We start from the raw sequence: 21,687 nt of genomic DNA, 5'->3' as shown, positions 1-21,687 counted from the left end.
TTGCTAGGTTCGGCAGGTGTACAGGAAAACTAAAGTTTGAGTGAAATGAAATGGCTGGAGGCAGGAAATGAGTAAGAATGAGTATTATGTTTTAGGAAAATAAGAACATAAACAATATACAATTAACAAAATTTACAATAAGCCGGCATCTCAAAAATAAAATAAAACCCCACAACTCTTTACTGAGCTCAGTGTATTGTTTTGTCCTGGTTAGTCGTGTAGTCGTGATTTATGTCAGTTCAGTTCCTTTTCCCGTGTTGTGGTAGTCTGTGTTGTTACCACTTGGCTGGAGGTTGTGAGAGAAGACTGATGCTCTTCGGTCAAAAGGTTGGTTCAGTTCGGGCTTGGCTCGCCATCTCTGTCCAGAGAAGAATCCAGGTATCCAGCGTTCCAACGTCCAATCCGGAGTTTTCTTAATCAAGCTATAATACCTAGCCTGCACACAATAATGGTAGTATTATTGTATACAACTTAATAGTGTCCATTATCCTATCTCTTTACATAGCTATGCTTTTTGTTTATCTTCAATCAAATTATATTACCAATGTACTAATATTCAGCAATATAATATACATGCATGTTTTAACTCAAAATATCTCTGTTGTACATGAATTGACTTTTTAACTCATGTAAAAAATAAACAAATTTATCCTTTTCACTGTTAAATATTTAACCATGAATTTATGATTACTAGTGTATATTTTTAACCAATGAAATTATTGATTTTTAACCTATTTTTAATCTATTCGTAAATCAACAAATGAAATACAATTATTTTTTATCTTTCTTTAGGGATACATTGCTAGAGCTTATCCCTTGTGGCAGAAAAAGCCTTTCTGGGCTACCACTTTAACATCACAATCAGCATTTTACAATTTGGAACAGAAAAAGTACATTCAACATCAAAATAACCAACACATTTACCAGAAAATAGTGGAAAATGAAAATAAAATACATTGTAGTACTACTATAAACTTAAATCTCCATTGGCAGAACCAAAAGTTAAACTAAAGTTGCATTTTTGTTGCCTTAAAACATAAAAAGTCTACCCGCGATTAGCTTTCGCGTGTTGCTAATGAAGCTAACATGGCGTCTGCAGCAGCGTGTTTCAGAACTCACCAAGATGAGGTTTTACTGCAAGCACACGATCAGGAAAACAGCCTCGCGGCCTCACAGTTTGTGCTCCCATTCACTAACAAAATACATGTTTTATGTTATCATTTGAACAGCACAAATAGTTGTTTACCACGCTTGCTCGGATGGAAACTCACCTAGGCGACCCGTGATTTGCGCTCGGACCGTCTGACAGCTTCTCTCTCTCATTGTCTGAGTGGAAAAACACCGCTAAACTAATGCACGCAGAGGTCCACAGCAAGGGGAGGCGGGACTAACATCATTCTTGACAAATGAGAAGGTCAAGATCACCTAATGTGACCAAAACACAGGTAGAGTGAAGCTACGGCAAGCAGACAACACTTCCTCTTTCCAAAATAATGTTTTTCAAAATAAAATGACAAATACATTTAAACAAATAAAATAGGAAAATTGGTCATTTTCTGTACCGGGTTACATGTGCCCTTCTGTCTCCTCATTATCATTTCTATTGACTTGAGGGAATTACATCACGACAAAAGTCTTAAGAACATTGAGCTTGTAAGGTTACCTGAGTCTCTTCCTCTGGAACCTTTCTCTTCTTGAGAAAATAGTTTAATATACTCATCTGAAAATGTGACCAGAAAAGAGTCATGGCAGAAAATTACCTGGGCATGACCTCAGCTAACGTTATGTCGTGCTGTTCAAAACGTCTATCTGAAACGTAACGGGTTTCCTCTATCAACAGAAAATTTAATTTTACAGTTAAAAAATAATCTACAACAAAATATTATCTCTCTACTGTATAACCAAAGACTCGCCTAGATTAATCTCTCTTTAACAAGTGTCAATGGTACAAAATAAAAATAAGAATCTCTCTGAAATAATGATAATGTGTGTCCTGTATTAAACAATGAATAACACATTTATCACGACTCAGGATTTTTTCTGTAGCCTAATCCATCTGTGTTTTGTTTTCACTGGTTTGAAAAAACTGTATCAAATACAACCTAGTTTAGGTACCTTTCTTTCACCTTTTTCTCTCCCTCCACATCGGACTGTTGTCTCTACTCTCTTCGCATTTCGCGCGCAGCAGTTAGACAGGCAGGCACTGTTGCCAACTCCTCATTAAGGAAGGTTGTTGCTAGAGATACGGACCCCTACCCGTAGCCTGTGGACTACGGATACGGCACTTGCCATTTGCCAATCAGATACGCGAGATCTGGTCACGTGACTCCCGGTAGACGCTAGCGGTACGGACCCATAGCATCGGTACTACAGGTATGGACCCTAAACCTGACCCTAACACTAACCCTAACCTTAACCTTTGCTTACCTTTCAACAGTTTGCAGTGGTTAGCAGCTTCTTGACTCGCGAGACTCGCGTACGGGTCTGTATCTGTCTGGCAAATGGAAAGTGCCGTATCCATAGCCCACAGGCTACGGGTACGGGTCCGTATCTGTAGACACTACCATTAAGGAAAGTCGCTATTGGCTGTCCTAAAAGTCGCTAAATGACGTCATCGCCTACTTTGCATATTTCCCAGTTTGCATGTAATTGTAATCAACGTTGTAGGAGAGAGGAATAACGTTGTGGAAGAGACCAAAAAGTGAGTATAAAACACCCAAAATATGTTTTTTCACTACAGGCTAAATGCTGTGGTTTATTTTAGCATGACAGTGAAGAAACATTTTCGTTTATATGGCTCCGTAAGTCTGGATGGGATCTGTAGTGACTTTGCGCATGCGCGATTAATCTGCCGTCTGGCTGCGGAGTGATGTGGGTCTCCCCCTCCCCTCACTGGGTCTGCTGCGGGGTTACTGGACTGGCAGCCTGTGCTCTGGGAGGGGGAGAAGCTCACAGCAGCACCTGCTGCTTGTTGAAAACAGTAACTGCAGAATGAGCTGAGTTTTCCTATCAGAGTCTCCAAAACGGCAGAAAAAGTCGCTAGATTTGTCGCTAGTCTCTTTTGACAAAAAAAAGTCGCTAGGAGCATTGAAAAGTCGCTAGATTTAGCGAGAAAGTCGCTAACTTGGCAACACTGCAGGCAGGTACCAGGCAGTGACTCCGGTGTTCCGGTGTTGGTTTTTCAAAATAAGGGTAGGGTATTTGCAGCGTAGCCTAACATTTAACGAAAAACGCCATGTTCTCTTTCAAACCTCCCTCGGTATCTCACTATGGGAAACGCCCTCTGGCGTGACCGATCATGGAAGCTCCAATGACACCACGTCTGTCATATGACAGACCAATCATCTCGAGACGCATGGGGCAGCCTGCCCCCCTTATAAGCGCCCCCGCGCTGCACCCACCATTTTCGCTTTCTTCCACGTGAAGATCATCACATAGCTCCTCAGCGGTCCTGATTTTGGATTTTCATTCAACTGCTCTTCCGACGCGCCGTCAAGGTAGTCACCGAGCGTGAATATCTAATTCAGGATTCACTTTTATCGCTGCTTTCGTCGCGAAAGTGTGTGTTTTTGTTCACTTATCACGCTAACCGTTAAGGTATTAGGGTGGTGGTGTTTTATTACTGACCGTCGAGGTCGGCTATGGCTACCGCTTCCTCTAAGGGGACAACGGCTAGCGGCAAGGTGAAGGACGTCGAGTCCCGTCCTTGCCCGGCCTCTTGCGGTCTTAGCATTTCAGGGAGAGACCCACATCCTCTCTGTATTGCTTGTATGGGAGTGCAGCATGCTCAGGCGTCACTCGCAGACTCCGAGTGCTGCCAGCACTGCAGCACTATGCCAACCAGGATCCTGGAGAGGCGCCTCAGGGTCTCGGCCAGTTCAAAAGCCGACCCCTGCCTCTCCGATAGCGCCGCCAAGCCGGCTACAGCTAACATAGACTGGGCTAACCCCCCGGTGGCGGATTTCCCTCCGCTGTTCGACCAGCTCCTCGACTCGGAGGACGAATACGGAGGGGGGAGCGGAGAGGAGGATGATAACCTGGACCTCCTTAAACGACGAGAACGAGGAGGATGACGAGGACGCAATCCTCCCCCCAACTCCGGCATCCCGACCCAGCAGCTCCGTTGGCGGAGAAATCCAACCCCCCTCTTCACCCTCGGAGGTCGACCTGCATGAGGTGTGAAAGCGGGCAGCATCCCGGCTGGGTATAGACTGGCCCACATCATCGGATGACAAGGGCGAGGAAAGGGATCTATACGATGGCAAAATTCTGCCTTCTTGCCCAGCGTAAAAAAAAAAAACAGGTCATGCCCGTCGTCCCTGCATGCATGAAGGAGATGAAGCGGTTTTGGGCCAAACCGTTTCGCCACAGAGTCCTCGTCAAGGGTTACTCCAGCCTGGACGTGGCTAACAGCGAGGAGTGGGGCCTCGGAGATCCCCCGGCAGTGGAGCAGGCGGTGGCTTCTCACCTCCACCCCAGCCACCGGTCCGCGCTCACCGCGGCGGGTCCCACCCTCCCGGGGAAGACGGAGTGCTTCTCTGCCTCCATGTACCAAAAGATGTACAAATCAGCAGCCCAGTCAGTGAAAAACTTAAATGTTGTCACTCTGCTGACAGCCTACCAGGCTGAACTTTTCCAGGAGATGGGGGTCCTCCTGAATAAAGACTCCCCAAGCCCCAAGATATGGGAGGAAATATGTGTTGTCACCGACCTCGCTCTCCGTGTCTCTAGAGGTGCGGTACAAGGCTGCGGCCGTGTTATGGGGCTTGCAGTGGCAGGGGAGAGAGCGCTCTGGTTGAATCTCTCCAGCCTGTCTGACCAGGAAAAACAGGTCATTATTGACGCTCCCTTTAACCCGTCAAGGGCTAAGGGCTTATTTGGAGAGGCTGTCACGGCCATGCAGCAAACCAGTGACCTGAGAAAGAAGCAGGGAGAAGCCTTCGACCTCTGCCTTACTCGCAAGGTTACCTCTCGCCCCACACCACCATCTCGCCAGGGATTTGCGGCTACAGCGAGAGTGCGCAGCGGCGGCTATAAGGAGCCCAGACCACGCACGTCTGAGCAGCCAGCGTCTCACCAACGCGGAGCTCAGCATCAAAGACACTGGCCCAAAAAGTCCTTTGCCGCTGTAGCTGCCGCTCCAGGCACCGATCCAAACCGCCCGTCCCGCCCCCCGGACGGGAAGAAAAAACGGTCGGCCTAGGTGTCGTGGTTCGCGGGAACAGAGGCTCAGCAGTCAGCACTCACGGAGATCCCTGCTCTGAGCCCCCTCAGAACAGACCACGTGTTTCCCTCTCCTCCCAAGAAACGGAGGATGGATGTTTTGGACCAATGTTCCAGTCAGCGCTGTGTAACGGCCCCGTTTGGTCATCCCGTTCACAGACTGAAATACGCACTCGTTCCCCCAGTGCACAGTTTCTTTTCCTCCCTTCATCGCTCCACGGAGACAGTTCAAAGGGAAGTGGGAAAAAGTGCAATGTTCACACTAAGCACTTCTCCTGGTTTTTCAATAAAAAACAAGCTGTCGCAGCCAGGCTCATTCATAAAGCCGAGGGCACAGCAAATACAAAACAAAAAGAGAAATCAAGAGGTGCAGGACAGTCTGTCTCCCCCAGAGGGCGCAGCTGGTCCATTGTTAAGCTTCAGGCCACCAGGCCCTCTTGCTGTCAACACAGAGGAGTGGCGCGCATGCGCAGTGAGCCCCTGGGTGTTTACAACAGTTACCAAGGGTTACAGGCTGCAGTTTGCAATGAAGCCGCCCCGCTTCAACGGTGTGCTAATGTCAGAAGCTACGGGGGAAGCCGCGGAGGCATTGGAGAGCGAAATATCTTCTCTATTAAGCCGAGGGGCAATTCGCATTGTACCGGAGGGAGAGAGAAATCAGGGGTTTTATTCCCGGTATTTCCTCATTCCAAAGAAAGGAGGTTCATTATGTCCGATCCTAGATCTGCGTTGCCTCAATCTACACCTCCGAAAGTACAAATTCAAAATGCTCACACACAAGGTTCTGTTCCGATCCATGCGTCCAGGCGACTGGTTCACTTCAGTGGATCTGCAGGACGCTTATTTTCATGTAAGCATATATCCCGCACACAGAAAATATCTCAGGTTCGCTTTCAGGGGAATGGCATACGAGTATCAGACCTTGCCTTTCGGGCTGTCACTAGCCCCGAGGGTTTTCAGCAAATGTGTGGAAGCAGCCTTGAACCCGATGCGAGCATCGGGCCTCAGAGTGTTCGCGTATCTGAACGATTTTCTCCTTTGTGCTCCCAACAAGGAGAACGCGGAGAGGGATACGCGGGGACTGATAGACAGGCTGAGCAGCTTGGGCTTCAGTATAAACCCCTTAAAGAGCTGTTTGTCTCCTACTCAGAAGATCGAGTATTTGGGCCTCGAAATAGACTCTGTTTCATTTCGGAGTTTTCTGTCCCATGCTCGGGTGGAGAAATTTCGCCAACACCTGGCTTTATTTCGAAGGGGAAGTTCAGTGTCATTACGGGACTGTCTCCGGCTGTCAGGGCTGATGGCGTCATCAATATCGGTCATTCCACACGGGCTGCTGAAAATGAGGGATTTTCAGCGCTGGATATCCTCTCTGCGTCTGGACACACGACGTCACCTCAGGCGTATGGTGAGGATTTCCCCGGAGCGCCTCCTGGCTCTCCGTCACTGGAGAGACCCGGGGATATTCACTACCGGCGTCCCATTGGGAGCGGTTGTGATGAGGAAGACAGTTACAACCGATGCCTCGTTAACAGGGTGGGGAGCGGTTTTCGAGGGGAGGTCAGTGAACGAGACCTGGCCCCCGACGCTTCGTCAGGCTCATATAAACTACTTGGAGCTGTTGGCTGTTTTCCGAGCCCTCAGACATTTTCTGCCCCTCCTGGGGAAGTGTCATGTGCTGGTCAGAGCGGACAACACGACAGCAGTGGCCTACATAAACAGGGAGGGAGGCACTTGCTCTGTAAAATTACACAGACTAGCTCAGAGTCTGTTATTATGGAGCAGCGAGCACCTGTTATTGTTACACGCGGCGCACGTTCCGGGTGCACTGAACAGCGGGGCAGATTTACTCTCCAGGGGGAATCCCTTGTACGGGGAGTGGAGACTGAACCCCGAAGTGCTTCTCCGGGTGTGGGAGAGATTCGGCCGAGCGTCCGTAGATCTCTTCGCATCGCACGAAAACGCGCAGTGTCCCCTATTTTTCTCATTACGAGACCGGGACGTGCCGCTGGGAGCGGACGCCTTGGTGCACCCATGGCCAAACGCGCTGCTCTATGCTTTCCCCCCTCTCTACCTCATCACTCCAACTCTGATCAGAGTAAGGGAGCAGCAGCTTTCATTAATCCTGATAGCTCCTTACTGGCCCAGCAGACCGTGGATGGCGGAGCCCATACACGGCCAGCCATGGCCGTTACCGTTACGCGCGGACCTGGTGTCACAGGCGCGCGGGCAGATTTTTCATCCGAACCCCGAACGTCTAGCTCTCTGGGCTTGGTACGTGAGAGGGTGAATTTACACGAGTCTGGTCTCCCGACGAGGGTGATTGAGACTATTCAGTGCGGAAGAGCACCTTCCACGCGATCATTATATGACAATAAATGGCGCGTGTTTGAAAAATGGTGTGAGACTAAAGTTATCATTCCGTTTCAGTGTTCTCTCCCAGATGTGTTGTGCTTCTTGCAGGACTTATTGGACGGTAATAAAGCTTTTTCCACCATTAAGGTCTATTTGGCCGCTATTTCAGCTTGTCACGTGGGCTTTGGAGGTGCGCCTATCGGGCAGCATCTTCTCATAAAGAGGTTTATGAAGGGTGCGCGTCGGCTGCGTCCCGTGCGTAAACACCCAGTTCCATCATGGGATTTACCCTTGGTTCTGAAGGCGCTCACAAGGTTGCCCTTTGAGCCGTTAGAATGTGCAGATTTAAGAGTGCTCTCTCTTAAGACTGTCCTGCTGCTGTCATTAACATCAGCTAGACGGATAGGCGAGTTACAGGCTTTGTCTGTGCACGCCTCATGCCTTCAGTTCTCCCCAGATTATGGGAAGGTAACGTTGCGTCCTAACCCAGCGTTTGTACCTAAGGTTAGTGATTCTGCCTACAGCTGTTCCACGCTTGAGCTGCTCGCTTTTCACCCACCGCCGTTTGCAGGGGAGGATGAGAGACAGCTCAATTTGCTTTGTCCTGTGAGGGCGTTACGCATCTACGTGGGCTCCCTCTCACAAGGGGAGGGCCCTGACGCGCCAGCGCCTGTCACACTGGGTGGTGGAGGCTATAATCTTGGCGTACGAAAGTCGTGGGTTGCAGCCCCCGGAGAGGCTTCGGGCCCACTCCACCAGGGGTATGGCCACCTCATGGGCCCTGTTCAAAGGCACATCTGTGAGGGATATTTGTGCCACTGCCAGCTGGGCATCTCCACACACATTCATCCGATATTACAGGCTGGACGTGACCGAGACATCTCTGGCTCATTCAGTCCTGATTGTGGGTACATCTTAATTGCGTGCTAGCCCTTGGGGAGGGTTTAGGGTGTCGACCCATCGCGGGTCGCGGCTTTGTGGGCTTCGGAGCATGCAAATACGGGAGTGGGCTATATCTCCCATAGTGAGATACCGAGGGAGGTTTGAAAGAGAACTTTAGGTTACTCATGTAACCCCGGTTCTCTGATAACCGAGTGAGGTATCTCACAACACTGCCCTACTTGCATCAGTGGGGTGGAAGAAATACGCTTGAGAATGGTGGGTGCAGCGCGGGGGCGCTTATAAGGGGGGCAGGCTGCCCCATGCATCTCGAGATGATTGGTCTGTCATATGACAGACGTGGTGTCATTGGAGCTTCCATGATCGGTCACGCCAGAGGGCATTTCCCAAAGTGAGATACCTCACTCGGTTATCAGAGAACCGGGGTTACATGAGTAACCTAACGTTTTGTGCCGAAATCACATTTAATACAATAATCGTCATTAATATAAACATAAAACAACATAAAAACAAGGTTAAAAAAACATTATTCTGAAGGTGGGGTGGCTATTATTTTGCCGTGGCGGTGCGCCACAATCAATTACATGTAGAGGAAACCCTGCTCTCTAAGCACTAGTCTGACGAAAGGTCAAGTCTAGGTTGGGTGGCTATAGAAAGGGAATTGATGCTTCCATTTGGGCCAATTGAAACATTTTCACAGATACTTGGGAGAAAGGGTCGACTAAACCCAATTTTGCAGTGTTCCAGAGAAATATGGGCAAAGATAGATAAACTAATTCATATACCCCACTATAGACAAATGTATTCATCAATCTAGAACAATCCTTCTATTAAGATTGGTAGAGAAACAATCATATGGACTACTTGGCTGAACAAAAATATCAATAGAATTAGTGACCTGTATGTGAATGGCCTGTTTCAGACATTTGAAGAACTAAAACAAAAATTTGATCTGGAGAAAGCAGATTTCTGGAAGTATCTGCAACTGAGGAGCTGTATAATGAGCCTAAAGATCTCACCTGATGACACAAATACGTTGGTTGAGTATTTCGAAATGCCCGGATCTAAGCGTAATGCCTCTACTATTTATACAATCATAGCTGATGATATGTATGGTGATAGTAAGTACATAGGATGAATCTGGGAGAGAGACTTGAATATGAGGATAGATGAGGAAGCGTGGGAGGAACTGGTAAAGAATGTGGGTTGGTCCGTGAGGGATGCAGTCAATAAATTCCTGCATTACAAATTCATTCAAAGATATTACTATACACCTGTTAAGCTCCACAAAATGGGATTGATGAGGGATAACAAATGCTGGAAATGTGTGTGACACAGGTTCATGTTTACATCTTTTGTGGGACTGTTCTTTTGTTTTTCCTTTTTGGAAACAAGTGCTTCATGTAATTGGAGAATGGCTGGATACATCACTAACAGAATCCCCCCGATTATGTCTACTTTGAGATCGATCTCTCCTACCACGTAGTGTGTCAAAGGCGGAGGCTGCCCTGGCCTCAGCTGGTTTTATTATTGCGTTAAGAATTATCCTCCGACACTGGAAGAGTCAAGTGAGGCCTGGCTTTACAGAATGGCTGACATGACTGACAGACACTGCCTCGTTTGAGAATCTCATTGCCAGACTGAATGATGGTAAGCAGTGGTGTAGTCTACGTGATACGCAGGTATACGCCGTATACCCACTTGAAAATTTTCCAAATTTCTGTATACCCACTTAAAAATGGCCAAAGATACGTATACCCAGGGGTGTAAACACGCAGGTATACTCCATAGACTCACCAGAAAAGGTCCCGAATTTCCATATAACCACTTAAAATGTGCAAACATATGTATCAGTATGTTTTTTGACATAACGTTCACTTTCCCGTTCATAAATTTGTCTTCTCTGTGTTAGGAGGCGGTGAAGTTGTATGGGACAGGGGAAGGTGTCTGGCTGAGAACAGGGCTCACTAAAAGGTGGCCCGCGGTCCGGATCTGGACCCAGATGCTGTCTATATGGGTGTAAATTTGACAGGTCGCTTCTATTTTACCGGTGCAGCTTTCCAGTGCCTATCATTGGTCTATCAGCTCAGAAACGCACAGACCAATTATGTACGAGTTCAGGCATCCCACGTGACGCTACTCAGCCAATGACATCGCTGCATTGCATTGCAGCTCTGCCTTCCATAAGCAGTTGAGAGATGAGCGACAGAGAGGAGGACAGTAGTGATGGAAGTTCGGCTCTTTTCAGAGAGCTTTTGGCACGGCTTCCAAAGAAAAGCTGGCTCTTTCGGCTCCCAAACGGCACTTAATTTGTTATTGTTTGTAGCCTCATATTTAGCCTAACCTGGCAAATATGAATCATTTGTGTTTTGACAAACACTTTTTCATTCAGTGTTTTTATGAGAAGCCTTATAATTGACTCATTTTGTGCATTTGTTTGGTTACAAAAACAGGCATTCTTACTTTTGTTTAATATTTCAATCAAACTTTTTTGCACAAAAAAATGAACAAAACTCTGCACATGAACCCACAGAACCAGAACAGAAACAGAATCAGACTTGGTATTCAAACAGTATAAATGTCCTCAGTGCAGGCTGACATTCAGAAAAATCAGAAGCCCGAGCTTGGATGGGCTGATACCATTTCTTCTGTCAGTGAATATCTGCCGTGTTTTTGAGAAGATTCTCTTAGATGGAAGAAGTTGTCTCTCCTCCATCACCTTCACCAGGTGGGGCAGACTGAGGCCTTGGCCTGCCTCCAGCTCAGTGGGTCCTCTGCTAGTTGGATGAGGGGTTCCTCTAGATATGATCCTCCATTACCACATCAGCTATAGGATTTCTCCTGAATCATCTCCTGTAGCCCTTCCATCAAAGAGGCTCCACACAGCAGAATTTTGAGGTTCCTCCTCCACTTTGTCCTCTAATGGTGGAGGTGTCAGGCTGCTGCTGCTGCTCTTCTTATTCTCTGAAGTTTCTCATCAACAGCTCTGTTGTCACTGAAGGCAAGCTTCTTTAATGTAGGATCCAGTAACATGTTTTTTGCGAGGACAGTGTTAAACTCCATACTCCCTTAAATACGTTAGGAGTCGGCTCTTCAGATTCACTACAAAGCATCGACTCTTAGAGTCGTATCTTTTGTGCATTACACATCTCTAGAGCAGTGGTTCTCAACCCTGTTCTTCAGGGGCCTGTTTCACGAAGCAGGTTCAAGAAACTCTGAGTTTCTTCCGCAACTCTGAGTTGATCTACTCTGAGATCGACAACTCTGAGTTTTCGGTTTCACAGCGGCTGATTTGAGTTGGATTAACTTGGAGTAGTTTGACCCGGAGTTACACGCGTGCACTGCAACTCTGAAAAGACGGCATCAATAGAACCCCGATTCAACGAGTCACCATGGAAACGGGGAAGCGAAAGGCTGCGTTTTTGAACTGTAAGTTTTTGACGCGCTCATATGGCTAGTTTGAACACGTTTTTAGAAAGAAGTGCAACACCGCTGGAGCTGCAAAAGAGAGGGAGACGGCGTGGAAAACACTGCTGCCCGGATCAATGCGTAAGTTTAAATGTATTCCTTTGTAATCGTAATAATATTACAGGGAATAACTGTCTGAATGGCAGCCTAGTAAGTTATTTCATTTAGGTGAAATCCCGCTGGGGAGAAGCGCACGGGGCAGCAGCTTACGATGAAATATAAAAACATTGTTCAAGCAGGTCAGACCTCAGCATTATCTCATGGAGGTACTTTATGTTGATTATGTTTTACATTGTAAAGTAGCCTAAATATTAAGTGGCTGTTTGACTGTGCAGTTGTTTTATCCACACATAGCTACACTAAATGTCTGCATCCATATCATGTTCTGTTAAATAATTAAGCCTATTTAAACTAACATAGACTTCTGCTCAGCCAACAGAAAGAAAGCAGATGCCTGTAAAACGGTGGTATAAAAGGTCATGGATGCATACATACAAATTATATATATATATGTGTGTGTGTGTGTGTGTACATGTGATTATTTAGTTCTCTTTTGTGTCTTTTTTTGTCTTTTGGCCCCTTCACACCACAAAAGACCTTGTAACTGTAAGTTGGCAATACTCCAAAAATTTATCCAAATGGTAGTTTAAGTTTTATACGGAGGTATGTTACTGATAGTTCTCTTCCCATTCACATTTTGGGTGGAATATAGAGTGTGACATTTAGCCTACACTGAAGTGTTGCACATTCTCATCCTTTTTAACAGAGCATGGCTGGACAGCAGCAGGATGGTCCCTCAACGTCCACTGCACAGACTGACACAGTGAGATGGATGTTCAGGAAACACCAGAGGTTCATTCTGTGGAATTCATGTGCAACTGTATAATATAATTTAATGTCCTCTATGTATTCCCAGTTATCACTAAAACAGATTTACAAACTGCATTTGCTGAGAAAAATCCAAAAAACAGGTTAGGAGGGCAGATCTGGAAATTGAAATACTGGAGCACAAGTTAGAGGTGGGTGATGGTCATAGGTGAATTATGATAACTACTGGAACATTAACTGAACTATCTCTTTTATTTGTAGGAAATAAAGAAGACCAAATGAAATGTGTATCATGTCTTTATTTGCTGTGGTGGTGATGATGGTGACTTAAACTCTAAAGTGATTATTGCATACGGTGTCTCTGACTGCTCTGCTGTCCTGGATAGCTGCAGGTGGATGGGGTCATCATCTGGGTCTTCACTTTGTAGGGTAGGGTGTTGCTGTCCTCTAATAGTGGTAATATGAAGAACAACACATGCCACAGTAATATCACAGGCCCTCTCAGGGGTCACCCTAAAGAGATGTAGGCGCTGGAAACGGGCTTTCAGCAGGCCTATGGTCATCTCCACCCGGGCTCTGGTCCTGCAGTGAGTCCGGTTGAAGTTCTGTTGGGGGCCTGGTTCAGGGTCAGGGTATGAGGTCATCAGCCTGGGTTGGCATGGTAACCCCTGTCACCCAGCAGAAGGCCATCAAACTCTCCTGTAGTGGATACATCAGAGTATATTAAAGGAGAGAGACAAGAGAATTCTATTGTGAAAATCTTTAGGCTGCTGACCACGCTGCAGTCTGTTGCTCAGGTTAGACTCTCCATAAATCCTGGAGTCATGAACAGACCCAGACCACTTGGCCTCCACATTAGAAATGATGTATGCAGCATCACATTTGATTTGGACAGTGCAGAGAATGACAGATGTTGAACTATGATGCAGTCTTTAACATTTAGAAACAGTAGTCAGTCTACCTGTAGCCTACCTGCACATTTATGCTGTGAATGGACTTCCTATTCAAGATGTGAGGGAGCTGTAATGGGGATGTGTGTGCATCTATGCAGCCAATCACACTGGGAAATCCTAAAAGAAATTCAAATGACTAATTCCAGTCTGAGGCTTCAGCACAATGTCATTAACAGAATATGATTTAAAATGAATTTTACAGATCTCTACATCATTCACCTGCAATCCCGTGGAACTCCTCCTTGATGCTCTGACAGGTTTGTGTCCAGGAAAACCACAATGATGAGTTAAAGCCGTTTCAGCGCCAGGAACACTTTTCTGAATGTCCTGCATACAGTTGTCTTACTCTGCATCTCCGACATTATATAAAAACTTCCATTTGCAAAGAACCGCAGCGCAACACACAATATCTGCTGGATGTGAGAGCATGACTGCGGTTGGTATTGTAAATGTAAGGACGGATTAGGTTGTTTATGTAGATTATGGACTTAAAACGATTACAAAACGGTACCGCTCAAACCGATAATTGTCCGGAAATGCGAGAACATTTATGCTCGGTCTGATAACAATCTACTGACGAATATTTAATTATCTGTGCAGTAATGCTGCTCCTTTATCCACTGGATCGTTAATAAAAGCTGTTCTACGCCAAAACTCGCTCGCTTACTGACTGAATGAATGAGGAAATGAAACGGCATGTGTGGCTGAAAGAGGGCGGAGACGGAGAGAAACTCGAGGTTTTCTCAGATAAACCTGCTGCCGACCAGGTTCAACTCATAGAGTCTGTTACTGCGGTAACTGACCAAGAGTTTAAGTTACCCCTCTTTGTGAAACAGGCTCGAGTTACCCCTCTGTCTCAGGGTTAAGTTACCTCGCTTCGTGAAATGGAAAACTCTGAGTTTCCCTCATTTCAGGGTTAAGAAACTCAGAGTTTTCAGTGAACCTGCTTCGTGAAACAGGCCCCAGGACCCCATGTCCTACATGTTTTAGATGCTTCCCTGCTCCAACACACCTCATTCAAATGATCAGCTCGTCATCAAGCCTCTGCAGAAGCCTGATGATAAGCTGATCATTTGAGTCAGGTGTGTTGGAGCAGGGAAGCATCTAAACCATGCAGGACATGGGGTCCTGAGGAACAGGGTTGAGAACCACTGCTCTAGAGGACAGACTGTGGTCACATGCTGACCATGCTTGGCTGAACATACAGCTGTAAGGCAGCTTTATCAACTATGAACATAATCAAAACTAAATATTGTTCCAGACTCACCATTGAGCTCCTCTAAATATGTTTGAGAACCGGTCTCACACCATTCAGGCCATGATTGAAAACACTGGCAGGACAAACAGCAGCTCAGTTCTCATATTAAGCAGCAGAGATATAAGGGGAGTGATAAAAGACAGGAAAAAAATGTAAAAGTGTTCAAATGTTTACATTTATGAGATTTAGGTATTGTTAAAGATGTATATAAGTTGGTGCAGGTTGTTCAGCTACGTTTTTTTAAGTTCTACAATTTATTTTAAGATATACAGTTACATAAAAAGTTATTTATTAATAAATGTCAAAATGTTTTTGAACCGTACTGAATTTATTTGACGGGCAGTTTTTGATTACAGGCAGGCTCTCATATAACTACCAGGTTACATCAACTTATATCACACTAATTCAAGTTAGACATTGTGATGCTCTGGACCTTTGCTTTAATACATTTTCTCTGACTGGACCTCTCTGAATTTTAGCTGAATACCCCTGGCTTAGAAGAAGAGGGACATGAGTCAACAACCTCTAATGATCCAACACCAGTCAGTGGAGAAAAAATAACAAAAAGAAAGCAAAACCAAATGAAAATATTTCAGTGTTTTAATCGGTCTGTTGCTTGTCCTGTGAATACTGCCGCTTTAGGAAACACTAAAGCTGGAGCTAAGGTTAACGTTTAGGAAAGGGAGCCTGATGAAGAGGGAACATCAGCTCTATCTGATGAAGAGGAAACATCAGCTCTACCTGATGGCAGGAGGAGGAGCTGCTGATGCTATAATGTCTATAAGTATCTAATTGGTAGTTTGAAATAAAGGAGCTTCTGTGTGTGTGTGTGTGTGTGTGTGTGTGTGTGTGTGTGTGTGTGTGTGTGTGTGTGTGTGTGTGTGGGGCGTCAGAATCGTGTCAAAAAGCGTGCGCAGCTATCAACTGAACGTGTCACACGCACGCGTACTTTGACGCCTATGCGCCTGACGCGTAATGCAGTTTCCCCATTGACTTATAATGGCCTCCCGTTCACGCGTGCGTTCACGTGTGACCATTGCTGCGCACCGGCAATCACACTACGCGGAGCGGTCACGCGTAAAATTCATGCGTTTTTTTACAAACGCACGCATTAACGCTCACATGAAGATAATAGAACATTTCGGTCACGCGCTCACACGTACGCGGAAATGACGTGCGCGAACTCTGTCACGCGTAACAAGAAGCTGCGCGCGTATGAAGCAGCGTGTACACGCCTGTCTGTCACTGTTTGACAAATACTTTTACGCGCTCACACACGCGTGCGGTCGCAATTTCTGATTGTACACAATAGTTGTTGATCTGCACCGTGCGCAGCATAACGCGTAACATGAGCGCGTCGTGTAGTTGTTCGGTTCCAGCTGGTGGCGCTATTGTTCCAAAACACGGGGATAAACTTACCCAGTTTTTATTATTATTTAAATTAGGTTCTCAGGCTTCACAGCCCCAAGCCACTAGGCTGCAGTTCTTCTGACGTTTGTTATTATTCCATAATTCATTTAGCTTAGCTACTTAGCCTCAAATACGTTTGCATCCATTACATAGCGGTTAAACTTCTTTTCCTTTCGGCTTTTCCCTTCAGGGGTCGCCACAGCAAATCAATTGCCTCCATCTAACCCTGTCTGCTGCATCCCCTTCTCTCACACCAACTACCTTCATGTCCTCTTTAACCACATCCATAAACCTCCTCTTTGGTCTTCCTCTAGGCCTCCTGCCTGGCAGTGGGAAACTCAGCATCCTTCTACCAATATATTCACTCTCTCTCTCCTCTGGACATGTCTGAACCATCTCAGTCTGGCCTCTCTGACTTTATCTCCAAAGCCTCTAACATGTGCTGTCTCTCTGATGTACTCATTCCTGATCCTATCCATCCTGGTCACTCCCAAAGAGAACCTCAGCATCTTCAGTTCTGCCTCCTGTCTTTTCCTCAGGGACACAGTCTCCAGACCAAACAACATGGCTGGTCTCACCACAGTTTTGTAAACCTTTCCTTTCATTTTAGCTGAAACTCTTCTATCACACCTGACACTTTTCTCCAGCCGTTCCAGCCTGCATGTACACGCTTCTTCACCTCTTTTCCACACTCTCCATTGCTCTGGACTGTTGACCCGAAGTACTTAAAATCCTCCACCTTCTTGATCTCTTCTCCCTGTAACCTCACTCTTCCACTTGGGTCCCTCTCATTCACACACAGATACTCCATCTTGCTGCGGCTAACCTACATAGCAGTTAAACAAACGCAATAAATTGATGATAGTATCTATATTTACCTTTATAGATGATCTTAATTACGAGAGGTCAGCTGTTGTCTGGGAACATCCGTGACCATGCTACTGGTGGGACACAACTGTACCGGATTTCAGCTGAAAGCTGCTGTTCTGTGCAAACTGTCATGAGACATTTTTATTGTGATATACCCTTCACTGCTGTTAGCTTTTGTCTTAATAAATTGTTTGAGATGAGGAAATCACTATTGCATGTTTCTACTTAAATGCCCTACTTTCATGATTTAATATCACCACAGCATTAATTTTTACAATTTCCATAAATGTCACCTGAAAGTTGAGTAACTTTTTGTGAGTAGTGTATGTAGACATGTAATGTAAGCACACTTCAATAATATATCTGCTGCAGTAGTGCAGTTTATCTAGCTTGGTGTGACATATGTTGTAAGAAACAATATACTGGTATGTTGCTGATATGCTTCAGAATGAAATCTGCTTGAAAAGCACAACTGATTATCTGTCAAAATGTGTGTACGTAGAAGTGTGCACTTAACATTGAATAAAATCTCTGTAGATTATAGACAAAACACGCATCTTTCATCACAAATATATTTGTATTCACCCAAAGTACAAGAGTAAAATACCAGTGTACTTAAATTGCTAAGAAGGAAAATAATTTATAAAAAATATGATTACTTTTTCTAAAAAAGGTAGGAATAGTGGACAATGCAGTTTATTTCTGTGACAGTCGCTCCAGCACAGACACCATGCGTCCCATCAGTCCAGCAAAGGTGATTGAATTTTCATCCGTCCTCTGGATGTTCTGGAGCATGGCAGTGGTCAGGTCTCGGTGTCTTCAGATCTGTTTCAAGAACCGTTCCTCTGACGTCTCCAGATACTGCAGCAGATCCACAGTAGCATCCTGGTTCCTTTATCCTGCATAAAAGCACCCAAGCAGCATTAGTTGTCAGTAATTATTTTCTATATTCATGAACACAGTTAACTTATTACCTCTGCCAGGAGGTTATGTAATCATCGGAGTTTGTTTGTCTGTTAACAGCATAACTCAAAAAGTTATGGACGGATTTTGGCGGCCATCTCTCAATTGTACAGAGTCCTTCAAAAAAATCCTGGATCCAGATGGTGATCCAGGTCACCTCCAAAATTTGATTGTTACTTTTGCTCTTCCGGACATTCTGTAAAAATTTGGTGAAAATTTGTCCATAACTTTTTGAGTTATGCTGTTAACAAACAGACAGACAGACAGACAGATGGCCTGGCGGAAGTCTGCGCTCTCTGCGTGCTTTTCTAGTTATTTCTGTTGTAGAAGTGTGTATGTGTGTGTGCGTGGCCGTGTGACTGTCCGTGTGTTGATAGGGAGTATGATGGGAGTTGAGTTGGGAGGGATGTGGGGCATTGTCTTTTTATTGTTTGTTTTTAATTTGTTAAGCACTTAGTGCTACTTTATGTAAGAAACGTGATATAGAAATAAACTTTGATTGATTGATTGATTGATTAAAATAAATGTTGTACGTTGTGATTTTAGGATGGGCCAAAAGATAACATATTGATCATGTTGATGTCTGCATAGTCTAAACAAATCTTACAATTAACAACTGAAACAATTACAGACTGATATCTAAACTCTCTGTTCTGACAAAGGTGCTGGAAACTCTGGTCAGTGAACAGGTAAAAGAATTTCGGCCTCTAACTGTTACTATTTCAGTCAGGTTTTTACAAAAATTACAGTACTGTTACTGCTCCATGAAGGTCATAAATAAAATAACTGAAGCTCTTGACAAGAAGCAATGCTGTTTGTCCCGCTTTATTGACTTGTCAAAGGAATTTGACATTGTTGATCACATTACTTTAACCAAACGTTTCAGGTGTTTTATGTGAGCATGTTTTAGTGTCATTAATTTTATCTGTTGTTTATTGTTTTTAATGTGACTATACTGCTGCTCTCTTAGCCAGGTCTCCCTTGTAAAGGAAATCTCTGATCCCAATTTGACCAACCTGGTTAAATAAATGCTAAATAGTAATGCACTTGAGTGTAGACACTGCTGCCATGAAACAAACAGAAAATATTCAGCCTGCTGTTTTAAGTCCTTATATGCCTTTGAAATTTGTCAAAATAGTTTTACACTTGATGATGAAGCAACAAACCTTCTGTTTCAAGGAGACATTACCACTGTTGACTTTCCAATCTTTTGTCAAATCAGCACTAATGTCAAATACTGATGGAATTGAATGTTAACCTGGTGCGCTGCTGTTCAGGCACCATTATAGGAAGTTATCTGTAAGTTATCTCACCTTTGAGGGGAAATCAGGAAATCAGTGTGCATGTGGCTGAAGTGGCCACATGGCGACACCATTTTTAGTTACTGATCAGGCAGGCAGCTTTGGTCCGAACTAAGGATTGCTCGATGCCACTTTTTCACATCCGATACCGATATTGATACTGCAGCCTTGAGGATCGGGCAATACCGATCCGATTCTTTTTGTCATTCTAAAAGTTGTTAATAATACATGGATGTAATTTGCTTGACACTGACATCTAAAAACACCACGTTCATTGTACAACACCTGTTCTGGTCCCCTAAAGAAAGAAGGAAAACATGTGACAACAAGTTATGTGTAACTGCTGTGGCTTTATTAGGACATAAGGACAGGCGGTGCAAGGGCACCGACTGTCAAAGGCACCAGCGGTGCCTAGGACCCTATTGTAATCTTAGGGTTTATTATTATTATTATTATTAGGGTCCGAGCACCGAGGGTGCCGAGGACAGGCGGTGCAAGGGCACCCACTGTCCAAGGCACCAACGGTGCCGAGGACCCTATTGTAACCTTAGGGTTTTTTATTATTATTATTATTAGGGTCCGAGCACCGAGGGTGCCGAGGACAGGCGGTGCAAGGGCACCCAGTGTCCAAGGCACCAACGGTGCCGTAGGACCCTATTGTAACCTTAGGGTTTTTTATTATTATCCTGCCAAAAGAACTGCATTTTTCAGGGCCTGAACATGCTCGAAAAGTCATGAAAATTTGCACACACATCAGAGCTGGCGAAAAATTTAATATTTTTTAGGGCATGTGGAGGTGTGTGGCAAAATGGCTCAATAGCACCCCCTACACTTTCCCACGGGCAACATGTTTCAGCTACAGCTACCAAATTTGGTACACATATGCAGCACATCAGGCTGAACAAAAACAGTCACTGACAGCCATATTCCAAACCCAACAGGAAGTGAGCTATTTTGCGTTGAATGTCAGATTTTGCCCATTTTTCATTTTTTTTCTCGAGCGAACTCTTCCTAGAGGGAAATTCCAATTCACCTCAAATTCCACCAGTACATAGTGGAGGCCTTAATGATCCAAAGTTATTAAAAACTTTTTCCAAAGTCAAAGGGCGTGTCCGTGGCGGCCTCTGAAATTTTGATCCTTCACCATAAAATTTCAAGTGCGGTGTAAATGCCCTGAACATGCTTCAATCTGCTTGAAACTTTAGGCGGTGCAAGGGCACCGACTGTCCAAGGCACCAGTGGTGCCAAGGACCCTATTGAAACCCTAGGGTTTATTATTAGGGTCCGAGCACCGAGGGTGCGAAGGACAGGCGGTGCAAGGGCACCGACTGTCCAAGGCACCAGCGGTGCCTAGGACCCTATTGAAACCCTAGGGTTTATTATTATTATTATTATTATTATTATTATTAGGGACCGAGCACCGAGGGTGCGAAGGACAGGCGGTGCCAGGGCACCGACTGTCCAAGGCACCAGCGGTGCCAAGGACCCTATTGAAACCCTAGGGTTTATTATTATTATTATTATTATTATTATTAGGGTCCGAGCACCAAGGGTGCGAAGGACAGGCGGTGCCAGGGCACCGACTGTCCAAGGCACCAGCGGTGCCAAGGACCCTATTGAAACCCTAGGGTTTATTATTAGGGTCCGAGCACCGAGGGTGCGAAGGACAGGCGGTGCCAGGGCACCGACTGTCCAAGGCACCAGCGGTGCCAAGGACCCTATTGAAACCCTAGGGTTTATTATTATTAGGGTCTGAGCACCGAGGGTGCGAAGGACAGGCGGTGCCAGGGCACCGACTGTCCAAGGCACCAGCGGTGCCAAGGACCCTATTGAAACCCCAGGGTTTATTATTATTATTATTATTATTAGGGTCCGAGCACCGAGGGTGCGAAGGACAGGCGGTGCCAGGGCACCGACTGTCCAAGGCACCAGCGGTGCCAAGGACCCTATTGAAACCCTAGGGTTTATTATTATTATTATTATTTTTTTTTTTTTTTTTTTCTCCCGTAAAGTAAATTGGCTTTTTGGCGGCCTTATCATACTCCAAAACGCGTGAAATTTGGCATGCACATCAGGACTGGCGAAAAATTTGATATTTTATGGGAGTTGCGCATGTGTGTGGCAAAATGGCTCTATAGCGCCACCTGCAAAATTGAAA

The 21,687-nt window shown here is 45.3% G+C and overlaps 1 protein-coding gene and 1 long non-coding RNA gene across 4 annotated transcripts in view; one reads left to right on the top strand and one right to left on the bottom strand.

Moving 5' to 3' along the window:
• Positions 1–21,687, top strand: part of slc25a25b (solute carrier family 25 member 25b) — an 81,448-nt gene that overhangs the window by 36,931 nt on the left and 22,830 nt on the right. The window lies entirely within an intron of this gene.
• Positions 69–1,998, bottom strand: LOC127530817 (uncharacterized). Its single transcript, XR_007937487.1, has 2 exons — positions 1,120–1,998; positions 69–436 (listed from the first exon to the last, which is right to left on the bottom strand). It is a non-coding gene; the product is annotated as an uncharacterized LOC127530817 (long non-coding RNA).

This window comes from Acanthochromis polyacanthus, chromosome 18 (genome assembly GCF_021347895.1).
Source record: "Acanthochromis polyacanthus isolate Apoly-LR-REF ecotype Palm Island chromosome 18, KAUST_Apoly_ChrSc, whole genome shotgun sequence".
In the NCBI taxonomy this organism is placed as follows: Eukaryota; Metazoa; Chordata; class Actinopteri; family Pomacentridae; genus Acanthochromis; species Acanthochromis polyacanthus.
This window is presented reverse-complemented; position numbering and strand designations above follow the sequence as displayed.